General features: G+C 41.3%; 1 long non-coding RNA gene across 1 annotated transcript; it reads left to right on the top strand.

The window, feature by feature from the left end:
* Positions 1 to 333: 333 nt before the first annotated feature.
* LOC309688684 lies at positions 334 to 8510 on the top strand. Its single transcript, XR_014271143.1, has 3 exons — positions 334 to 532; positions 2861 to 2948; positions 3149 to 8510. It is a non-coding gene; the product is annotated as an uncharacterized lncRNA (long non-coding RNA).
* Positions 8511 to 10238: the final 1728 nt, after the last annotated feature.

The following is a 10238-nucleotide window of genomic DNA, read 5'->3' as shown; positions in this document are numbered from 1 at the left end:
GAAACAAAAACAAAAAATAAACTCACTTAGTATGCTCATAAATCATGAGCACACAGATGATAAGACACGGTGTTAGTTTATCAAATGTTCAACATTATTAATATACATACACTGGCCCCTTCAGTAGACCTTATGCGTCAGAATTGGCTTAAATTCACCAAGGTGCTGGAAACATTCCTCTGAGATTTTAGTCCAGCATAGCAGTTAGTGCACGTTTGTCAGTGTCATGATCTGGAAAATTCCATCAGGCACCTGAGTTTCCTTGGTCTCCACCCCTGGGCGGAGCCATCATTGCTCCTGCAGTCCTGCACACCTGAAGCTGATTCTGGGTAATCGGGTTGAGGATTTAATCTCCACTCAGACTCTGCTTCACTGCCAGTTTGTCAATGACATCATTTTCCCTGGGCCTTCTTCACCACTTGCCTTCAACCTCAGCTTTTCTCAGGTTATCTCCGCGTTCCGGAAAATACAGAAAACCTCACCTGCCTGCCCTCCAGCTGTCGCTCACCACCTCGAACGCAGTGGAACTCAGGTCAGCCCTCTTCAATACTCACCCAGATTCTCGCTGCCGCTCCCTCAAAGCCAAACTCACTCTGGCTATCAGTAAGCAATATCAGTCATACTCACCTTCCCTAAGTGTCCTGCACCCGCCACCTTTCTAACCACGTACTTTTCTCTTCCCAGTCGCACCCGCTCCATTCCTGTCCCACCTGTCAATTCCCAGTTCACCCTCACTGACCCACAGCCGCATCACTAGTAACACTTTGCTACGAATTAATCTGTTTTCTTAATAAAACACTAAAACGTACATGCCATCTCTGTGGTTCTCTGCATTTGACTTCAGTTTAGCTATCGGCCTCTGACCGTTGTGACAATCGGCTGCGTATTCATGATGCAACTGTCCCACTGTAACACATCCCAAAGCATGTGTGTATTCTGTTGAGAGCTGGTGACTGTGGTGGTACGATGACCTTATTGCCATGATTAAGAACCAGTCAGAGACAATCTAAGATGATTTGAGGTTTGTGACAAAGCATATTATCCTGCCATAAGCAGCCATCAGATGTTGTAACTTAAGGCATTTCAGTTGCAGCCATCCTGTTTAAAATATCCTTAAAACAAGCACTAATCAGGGCCAGTTGGATGTTCAGAAAACATCTGACATTATTTCCATGGGGAAAAAAAACAAAACTGCTGCATCATGACCCAAATAAGTCACACATGAAAAATGGCGAAGAAATTAATTAAATTAAAACAGAATGCATCTATCTCTGTCTACGTGTGTGGACACTCCACTTCTTACAGTCATCGCACAAACACACGCACCCTTTCCATTTCCTCCATTCCCCTTCCCTTAGCTGACTCGCTCAGAGTGACAGCCTGGATGATTTCTCTTGTCAGTCTAAGTGTGCGCTGTCACACCATAGCTGCACCTGCCTCTCTCCACCGCAGCACTCACTCTGCCCTCACCTTCTGTGCTGGCTGCTCTTTCCCCAAACTTTCTCCTCCTCCCTCTTGTTTTGCTTAAATCTTCTTTTATCCATCCTGCAGACTCATTTGGTCTCAATTCACTGCTTAACATCTTCTTTCCTCGCAACACAAACCTCCTATCCATGTGGGCGTAGGGGATGGAAATGGGAGTGATATAATTGACTTTCGGGTAAAGCTCATGCTCTGATGGATGATGTGTTAATATAGCTGCAGTGACCTCAGATCAGTGTTTGGTGTTCTGATCTTATCTGCTAATAAGTGGGTTAATTAATCTTAATATTAACTTTGACCCATTGGAGGGGAAAAAAGGATGTGGTGTGTTCATAGGTCTCTGTAGGGACTGGTCCACAGATATGAGTTTCCATGCAAATGCTGAAGTTGAGCCTATTTTAATGAAGCAGAGAAAATAAAACAACTGCTGCATCTAAATGTGAAACTGTGGGAAAACATACCCATCTTTGTTTTTAAGCTGAGGCGGAAGGCAGGAGTCGGTGAAAGAACACTACGTGAAAATTTTAAATGCCAAGTTTAAATTAAAGCCCTGCAGGTAAAATTAATGTAGAATATTTGAGAACTATAATAGACCGAAAGCAAAGGAACACTCATTCAAAGACGATAACTGTCAACATCTCAGTATCCCCATGTCTGTGATCGTTGGAGGTTAGTAACGTGCCTTACTGTCAGCCGCAGTCTGCCTTAATTGATAATCACTGTCAAACATGTAGAAATTAAAATTCAGTGATGGATTTCTTTTCTAGGATGGAGTCAGTATAGCTGCATTAAACATTTAAACCTGCTTTTCCTACAACCACGAGCGAGTATTAGTCTATATATTTAAGGTCTTATCTTGACCTGTTCTAAGGAGGAAGGTTTATTTTATTTATTTATTTTTTTAAAGTATAGTGCTGTCAGTTTGATTTGCAGCATGTTTGATTTTGTTTGGTCTGTTTGTGCTGGTTCTCCACACCTTAGTGTGGTTGAGGGGCTTGTGTGTCTCAGTGATCCCAGGGGCTTTGTTGTTGGGGGGCTTTTTGCCTCTGATTTCCCAGGAAAAATTGGGTAAGGGACCACAAAGAGCAATTCACTCCTATGTATGGGGGGGGGGGGGGGGGAAATCAAGGGACAAAATTACCCAGTCTGGAATAAGTTTACCAGGGCCCCACCCTGGAGCCATGCCTGGGTGCACGCCTGAGGCAAATCGCCTACCTGATCTGAACCACAGTGCTGTTCTATTATTGGACTTCTCATCACATGATAGTTTGTCTATAAAGAGGACAATATCTGAACATAAGGGTGTCTGTAAGTGCATGTGGCACCAGGACACCCTAGGTCACAGGTTTAACTCAGCTCCCAACTAATCATTACCTAGGATCCAACTGAAGATCAGGTGGATGTCTTCAGTAGAGGAACCAGATTCTGGGGACGAGGGGGGCAATCCACCCATCACTGGGGACGAGGTAAGTGGATTGGTTGTTATACAGCACTTTATACAACATGGCTCATTTACCTACTCACACACATTAATACAAGCACTTTATTCTAAAGATGATTTAATAGTTGATTTATATCCCCATGTTCATCTATGGTCAAAGCTTTGTATAGTGACCAAAAGAATGAGAACATGGATCCAAGTGACAAAAGTGAGCTTCCTTTGAAGGGTGTCTGGCATCGAGGGGTCCCTGGGATAGAAGAAGGACATGCTGGAAAGATTCAGCTGGTCTGTGAACGCCTCATTGTTTCCTGGATGTTGGAGGAGGTGGATGAGGAGAGGGGAGGGTATTCTGGGTTTCTCTCGTTAGGCTGCCCCTGCAACCTGGCCCCGGAAGGGGAAGAAAATAGATGAATTGTTCGTGCTGTTGGAAACTGATGTAATTAATCAAATTTAGAAATGTAAAGGGGAAAAAAAAATCAGTGGTAGAAGTTGTAATTTGTTTAAAATGGGAACACCATTGTAAGGTGGTTATTAGTAATCTGTAATTCAACTTTTGTGAAAATAAATGAGATTAGCTGAAATTAAAATGATAAGATGTTTTCATAAGGTGTAAGTGCATAAACCATAAAGATTTAAATATGAGTCATTTAGCCCATTGCTAAGTGGTTACCAGGCAACATGTTGTGTTATATATCATATGCGATCGAATGTTACTGCAGTGAAATAGAAATTATATACTTTTATAAGGTGTTAGAGGTGCATCAATGTGGAAAAACAGGCCTTTTTAAACCATTGTGACATGGTTGCTAGGCATCCTAATGACCTCATTACTATACAATATAGATAAGAACCTTCAAGAGCCCAAGATATACCTGTGTATCAAGTTTGGTTGCTTAGATCCTGATTGTGTAGAAGAGGTTTGTAGACAGAGTGTGTGCATACTCTACCTCCTAGATTAGGCATGGGTTTTTCAGGCTCATCTGTATGTCATTATCACTTACCTGCAGAATTCAACCCCAGCTCAGGTTTCCACTCATCACCAGATCGCTGACCTACTCAGTGTGGTGAGAAGTTGAGTTAAATGAGTTGCTCTGGCTCTTGCAGGATCTAGCTTTGATGCTTGCCTTTTTCACTTATGTACCTGCCTTGTCCTCCTCTTGCTGTGTGTTATGTGAACAAACAAAACTGCCTTGCAAGTCTGAATTTATTTTCTAAAACACAAGGAGGAGGCGCAAAATCAGTGGAAAGCAGCAGCAGCAGGCTGCTCTTCCCATCCCAATACTGGGTCTGTCTAAGTTTGGCTAAGAACCAAATGTTCCCAGCCGCCATGTCCCATGGATTAATCTCTTACTACAGCAACACATGGAAACTTAATATTACGAAGAAACTTCATATCAAGAGTTCTACAGTCACTTGCCATGGCTCTTAGCAGTGCCAGAAGGCTAATAACAGGATCTAATAGGTTTTAGACCCTGCTAACCATCTGCCCGCCCCTGCTCTCTTCTCACACTGCCTACTCCTCTATGAGTGGAACCAGCACTCAACACAAGCACAGCTCAGTTCAGCTCCCTGCTCTCTAGATTTTGCTCTGTCTGGCTTCCTTCAGGAAACCACTGATCCTGCTCTACTCTTCCTAACATTCACTCTAAGCTCAATCCAAACTCTAACTTCTGTTCTGAAGTACTCTCGGGTCATTTTGCTATCTTCTTTTACAATAAAAAATCATATTAATTACAGCCTCCCCCTCCTTACTTGTAATATTATATGTAGCATAACCATTCCCAGTCTGATGGGCAATGATCTTAAAAAAGGAAAATTTGCTTTTCTAAGACCATTGCACCTGGATACTCCAGACCAGCAGACTTCTGCTCTTACAGAGATGTTACGGTGTAATCTAGTGCTCTGTTCATCTGAGGCTGAACCTAGCAGTGACCAAAATGTTTTTTTTATTTTTATAATCCTGATGCGTAAACCCTTAGACTCAAAAGAGCATGTACTTTCTTTTTTGCATGACTGTCTATAGGGGGAAGAAAAAAACCTTGGTAAATATTTTTCAAAACAGGGTTGATGAAAAACTTATACCTATCACATCAGACAGAAGCCTCACCAGAATCCAGCCAAGGTTAACCCCAGAGCACCCCTGGGCTAAACACAAAACTGACTTTGTGATCTGCACTGCATCAGATTTCAAAAACTACCTTCAACACCTTTAAAGCAGCTCGGTCTCATGTGATTTGTTTCTGCAAATTTAGAAATATTTTTCCCGTACAGTGTCTTCCCACAGGAGAAGCAGCATTAACATAAAATGAAGCCAGTTTACACTTACACAAGCTTGCTGCCATCAAACACTGCTACTTAAGGATATTTTCTAAATGTTCTCCCTTGAGTGCTACAATATTTGGATTGCAGCTCAGCAAACGCCAAATTTTCAAATGCTTTCATTGTAAGCAGGTGAAACGGGGGAAAAACAAAACTGTGCTAAAAGAGACAGGATGGTGGAAAGGAATGAATAATGTTCAACAACTGAGGGGACAAAAGAGCAGAAGCTGGCATAAATTGGCTTGCAAAAGCAGCGTACAGTCATAACGTACGTGTGTATCTAACCGAATGCGGATTCATTACTGGAAATGTTTGCGAGAACCTGTGCACTTGTGGTACAACTGATACAGAAGCAGAAAACCCAAGGTGGTTAGAGTTTTTAGGTTCGCAGGCAAACCGACACAGATTAAGAATCAACACAAATCGAAGACCCAAACTTAACGACTCTGCAGGGTGTTGTTTATTTTTATTTTTTTACATTTTCAGTTCAGTGCAGAACTAGGGTTACTGAGTGTTGAGGTGTGTGTGTGTGTGTGTGTGTGTGTGTGTGTGTGTGTGTGTGTGTGTGTGTGTGTGTGTGTATATATATGGCTTTAATATCCTCTGTCTGATCACTTGTTGGGTCAGAAAAGATGATCCATGGCTATTCATTCTTATCACGGCTGCTTTTGTCAATTTGTCGTATTATTGATTGGACCTGGAAGCGAAATCTCTGCAGCATCCGAACAAAGATGAAAGAGGAATAAAGATGGTACATCTGCAGTTTGACCGTCACACAAGATGGCTTAGGCCTGCACCTCTGTCCTTGTGTGCGTGATATGTGTGGAAGAACACTTCTGGGGTTCGCCCCTTGATACATCCACAACATAGATGGATGAGGCACACCAAAACAATATACCCTCTGACCTAGATACTAATAGAACGGCCCCGGCCTTCAGTCGCTCGCTGCTGTTCATACCACACTGTCTCTCACGAGAATCTACACAGTAAGAGAAGGATTACTGTGTTCCTTATATGGAGTAAACATTTTTAAGTGGTGTGTTGCTCCTGGTTTTGTGGACATAACTTCCTCTTAGGGAACAAAGAACAAAGTCCCTGAAGATGTTCAGCCTTAGGGTCACAAACTAGTTTACTCCTTCGGCCAGTCCTTAGTTTCTTCTTCTTTGTCGTCGTCTTCTTATAAAAACGTGTGTGTGTGTGTGTGTGTGTGTGTGTGTGCGTGTGTGTGCGCGCCAAAAAGCCATTTTTGTCCCTTTTCATTTGTAACACATGCCTTCATGCACGCTGTCCACATAACCTAGAGTAGTTGGCTCGGTGCATGTTTTCTCACACTGTGTTTGTGTAAATACCGGCATTCACAGTGAGACTGTTTGCCATTATTAAATATTAACTATGGGAGTGTTTGCTCTGTCTGACAGACCAGCTACTGCTAATGGCACTGTGAGTGTGGTTTATTTGTGAGATGAGGTTCTGTGTTGCAGGAGCTGCTCCTCAACTTATTGACAGAGGGAAACAGAGCTTGGTGAGGGTGGCTTTACCCCTGAATTATCTGTCTTGCCTTCACATGCAGGCTCTCACATCCTCAGCCGTCTCTCCTTCTGGTCAGGTCTTAAGAATTGCTGCCTGCACTTGACCCTCACTGGGGTTTGCTGGGGTAAAGAGGGGAATAAGTTAAATCCCATTGCTGAAAATGAAGTCCACTTTGGACTTTGTTCCAAGGTAGACTTTAATCAAAAAGATGGATGTGGAAACATTACAGTATCCATAGGCTTGTGGATTCCCAAGATTTTACTGATGTTATTGTCATTTTCTAGAGACATAGGTACTCCACGGTTTGACCTCCCATTTTGAAGCCTCAAGTCAACCAAATATATTTCAGCATCTTCTTAACATCTTGATAACTCCCTGGGAACTCTGAGTCACCGTGAGTTGTTCAGAGGGACGTTTTGTCAAACAACAGAGGAGTTATCAGATGGAAGGACTGCTCATGCTCAACAAGGATGAGACAAGAGAAAAAATCCAGTGGTGACATTTAGTTGCGAAGCACTGCCCTTTACCAAAAGTCAATTGAACAGGAACACACAAAGGTCAGTGTGTTATAAACTGCAGCACAGCGATGACACGCAGGTGATTCACCTGTAAACAACACTGTAAGAGCTTCTGTTGCAACAAAATGAGGGGGAAACGGTTCACACAGTGTGGGCACATATTCCATATACACTGAAATGAATGTCAAAATCTTCAGTCGCTTTTCTCATTTAGGTCACCGGTCTGATGCTCTAAACTTTTGATCCAATCTAGTTTTGAAACCTTGCATTTCACAAAGCATTCCACGATTGATGCAATGTACACAGCAGTCTTTGTTAGAGCTTCTTTTCAGTTTCTTTCCACTTTAAGCTCCAGCAAAATGTTTTTTTTCCCTTTTCATAGAAAACCCATTTTCAGAGGCTAGATGTCAGTATAAAACATGTTTTTACTGTAAGTGTTTGGCATGTGTTCTTGAATAGTAAACTTGTCTCACTTTGTCAGATGTATGATGGGAATTGTAACTGTTACTGGAAATCCACATTAAAGTGTTTGGTCCTGTTAACACTCAAACCTTCACTAATTTACTTTACAAAGGTTGTTTTCAAGAAGGCTACACATCCGCCTTGGCAGGCCAGAGAGACCTGGGAGGATACAATGAAACAGGAAAAGTATTGCTGACACGGGTTTAGGAGTGTTGTGCATTCACTTAACAATCACTTTTTCCTCTTTTGTACAAATGAAGTAATCATGCTAGAAATTTCAACAAAAGGTTTCCTTATAAATTCTTTCTGAAATTTCAAAGAGTCTCCCAGTGTTTTACGTTGTATTAGATGTGGGGTGATTATTGCTCATGAGATCAATTTGCAGTATCCAACACCTCCAATCGTCTTTGGCCCTGCTTTTTCAGGGAAACGGGAATTTTTATTTTTTCTGTCAAGTGAATGCATGATACTTTCATACTTAGTCTGAGTGTATCTGTTAAGCTTCTAATATAACAGTGGAATAAGTCCCACTGTTAGAGATTTTGCCCCACTTATAATGTAAAAAAAGCGTTATGCATTGAGTAATCCACTCTGACTCGATGCTCTACAATGCAGACTGCAGACTGAACGATTAACTGTAATTTCTGTGAGACAGACAAGGAACAGACAGCTTTTTGTGTGGCTTGATCCTTTTATGTGGCCTGATAGCTCACATTTGTTTGTGGATTTTACTGCTTGTTTTGTGCTTTTCCTCCCTATTAAAGCAATAAAGTTTTTCTGTTTACTAAAGGTGAAACTGAAAGTTTGGCTTCTTTAGGGTGTCAAACGTCTTCACAATTCTGAAGTTACCTGAGGCATCTGGCTGTAGGGTTTCTATAATTATGGATCATTGTCTTGCATACGTTTTGACATGCATCATATTTTCCAATGATATCTGTTCTAAAGCTTTATTTATTTTTAGTTTTTTATTATTTTAAAATAAGTGCTGCATTTTCAGGATCTGTGGGGGAAAGAAACTTTGTTCCTTCCACTGGCTTCTACCTGTGCAGAGACAGGCGGACACAGCACAGTTAAACTGCTGCAAATCAGCAGTTTAACTTCAAAGATAATCTCATTTACAGAACTTTTCACCTCAAGTATGCCGATAGAGGCTAAGCATCATTTCATCTGCAGCCAACACCACCTCCTTCAGTTGATGAGCGATACGTCCTATTCATAGATGCTTTTGCAAATAATGATAAATATGATTTACATTAGCATTGAGCAGAAGGGAAATATAAAACACTTTCACCATAGAAGAGCTGAAAAGCAATTTTAATTAACAATGTTTTACATTTCCATACTGAATACTTCCATTAATGTTCCAGCTATGGCAAACATTCGTCTGGGGCTTATTCAATCAAAAGTTAATTAAGTTTTGTTTGAATTAATACAAATGCATTACAAATAAAGGATTAGCATCTCAGATACCTACCACTTTTATCAATTACAATACTTTAGAAGCACAGAAATTTAATTGGAAACTAACCAGCTCTGCTGGTAAAAGCAGAAAACAACAAAGCCTTTATCGCACAGTGAAATGGCCTTGGTTTCAGAGTATGAAAAATGTTTTACAGCTCAAATTATCACTGCATAACAGTGTTTAGGATAATTTTCCCCAGAGGGTTAAACAAAACAGGTTCGTGACAATTTATCATAACACAATTTTTACGCAGGTTTGAACATAGCTTAAACCTTGACAGTACACGCTCACCATTACACACATTTGCTTTCCCCCATTTCACCTTTTTTGCCTCATGTGATCTGTCTCCTGTGTGGATCTCAGAAGTTTGACTCAGACTTACGGTTTCCTCAGCCTCCTCTCGCTTCTATCATCCAGCTCTCATGCTGCCTCCTTTCTCTCTGCCCCACCTCTTCTCCATCTTCCTTTTCCTTTCTCCTTGTCTGCCATTCTTGCTGGTGATGAGAAGCATTATTTCTCAGAGCTTTTACACCCAGGAGGCCGCTGCCTGGCTTTTGGCAGACGTTGATAAGGGATGATGCTGCGGTTGCCAAGCCATACAAATTATTTCAGGAATAAAGAGATCAATAGCATCTTTTAGCAAATCCTCCCCCTTCCCAGACCACCGTTCATCCCGAGTTTATTTTTCACTGGCAGAACAAAAGTTAGAGGAAACAAAGAAAAAATCTGAGGGAGGCAAGTTTAAGCTGCGTAGTGCACCAGAGGTCATTCATAAGAAAGAAAGGAAAGAAACAGGAAAACCAAATGTCAGCTTTTCTGTTTGCTGAAGGTGCCAAGCTACAACTCACACATGTAGACACAAAGGTGTGTTTCTGTTCAGTGTGACTGACAATGTAAGGATGCTGTATGTAATAATACTGTTAGGTTTATCTAAGTAAAACCCTTTGCTTAGATAATACACTTATTTTTTAATATTATGTTATTCTTTAAGCCTATTTGTGAATGAATTAGTGTAAATAATTTT

This window comes from Aulonocara stuartgranti (assembly GCF_965226115.1).
Source record: "Aulonocara stuartgranti genome assembly, chromosome: 15".
NCBI lineage: Eukaryota > Metazoa > Chordata > Actinopteri > Cichliformes > Cichlidae > Aulonocara > Aulonocara stuartgranti.
Note: the sequence above shows the minus strand (reverse complement) of the source record. Positions and strands in the feature narration are given on the sequence as shown.